Consider the following 2,197-nt stretch of genomic DNA (forward strand, 5'->3'; position numbering starts at 1 on the left):
AGCACACTTAGCTTTAGTGCTTGCATGTGGTGTACATGCACATTAACATAGCATGAAGCAAATTTATATTTAGTTAACTTTATTGCTTGCATGTAGTTAAGCTTGACTTAGCTGCTTTATGTATTGATTCTTTCATCACTAGTGAATATACCAAATTCATTATCTCTTCCAATTTTTCTCAACTCTTGCATGTTTATGCAATTATTCTCCAACTAGGTCCTTACATGTGTAGATTCTAATAATTAACATGGAACCAGAGAAACAAGGGGCCTAGAGATGGTGCATGAACAAATTTTTGCAAGTGTTAAGATCAAAGCATTGGACACTGCTGTGATATTGAAAGTGCCATAATTTTCCAGAAATTGAAAGTGTCAAAAATTGTCAAAAAATTGAATTGGTGAAAGAAGGGAATTCCCAAATTTTTCCATTCTCACTCCATACAATACTATGAATGGAAGTCAATGATTTTGCTTCATCTAAGGAGTAAAGGCTTGTACCAAATAGTCATGGGCATTGACATGGAACCAATTTCAGAGGATGAGAATTTTGATTGGCTTCATAGATCTAACATGGCTTATGGAATATTGTGTCTAATTGTGTCTCATGATATTCTTTATTAGATCTTACTTATTGAATCACCACATGAAATCTGGACTATATTCAAATGATTATATGGTGATGAAGATGATCTAAACGAAAACTATCTGGAGACAAAGAGCTCAATCTATCATAACAGTCATGAAATGAGTGAAGACTTCTTCAACAACATGGACAAATATTATGGAGACAATGTTACACATGAAGATATGCTTCTTCTGTTTTTGATGAAGCTATTGCAGATGATAATTTAATCCTTTCCATTAACGGATATTTCACACATGAGGAAATCTCTTCCTCCACTAGTTATGAAGACTTTGCTACAGATGGAGATGTGATGAAGACTCTGCTACATATGGAGATGTGATGAAGACTTTGCTACAGATGGAGACCTGTCTAGTGATGATGTGTCCAAGGAAAACCTTTCCCTTACTGAAGACTACATCATAGCTCTGTCTTCCAGCATCGCGATCGACACCAAGTTTCTCTTCAGTCCTTGTACATACTTGACATCGGTCAAGGTAAGGCGAGCTCCATGCTCCCACTGAAAAATAACCGTGCCTACACCTGAGACACTATACTTCTCATCATTACCCATCGCTATGAGTATCTGGAGATCTTTCTCCTCCAAAGTACTGAACAAACTCTTGTCACCGGTCATGTGGAAAGAAGCTCCACTGTCAAGAAACCAACCACTTCCCACCATGGATGAAACCATGCATGCAAAGAGTGTGAAATCTAACTCAAATTGTGAAGCAAGTGCCTCACCTTGAGATCCTTCCCCGGATCCCTTCTTGGATTTCCTCCGTGGACAATTTGAAGCATAATGGCCCACCTCATGACAATGAAAGCATCACACTTTCGATTTGTCAACCTTCTTCCCATCATTGGAAGAACTGGATTCGGAATGAGAACCCTTCTCCTTCCCCTTCTTTGCTTTGGCAGCCAAAGCGCAATTTTCTTCATTAGATGCCTTTGATGAAGATCTGTCCCTGGTATTCCGCCTGATCTCCTCTTGCACAAGATCTGACCAAAGTCTCTCCCATCCTGGCAATTTCTCCCGACCATTGACAGAGTCCTGATAGGAATGCCAACTCTTCGGAAGACCAAGGACAGCCAAGCTCACCAAGTCCTCATCATCGACAGTCACCCCCACACTTCCCAGCTCATCCCGGCATTGGGTGAACTTCGTGAGATACTTGGGCATACTGTCTCCATTCTCACACTTAATGTTTCTGAGTTTATCCTTGAGCGCCAACTTCCTCTGGGCACTCTTGCTTTGGAATAAATCTGTCAACGCTTTCCACATCAAGTATGGAGAAGCCTTTCCATGCAGGCAGGATACAATGTGATCCTTCACGCCCTCCAACAGAATCCTTTGACACTTTGCTGTCTTCTTTTGCCAAGCCTTAACGTGAGCAGCATCAGTAGGCTTTGGGACCTCAGCCTCTATGAAATCCTTCAACCCATTGTCATCTAACACGGCCTCCATCCTATCTTTCCATGCAATATAATTTTGAGCTACCTTCAAGGGCATACTCCAATCGCAATCCGTTGAAAGACATTTCAACTTTGACACCAAGAAAACACTGCTGCAAAT

The sequence above is a fragment of the Pinus tabuliformis genome, chromosome Q (assembly GCF_031772625.1).
Source record: "Pinus tabuliformis cultivar Carrire ecotype Pingquan chromosome Q, CPIR1, whole genome shotgun sequence".
Lineage (NCBI taxonomy): Eukaryota > Viridiplantae > Streptophyta > Pinopsida > Pinales > Pinaceae > Pinus > Pinus tabuliformis.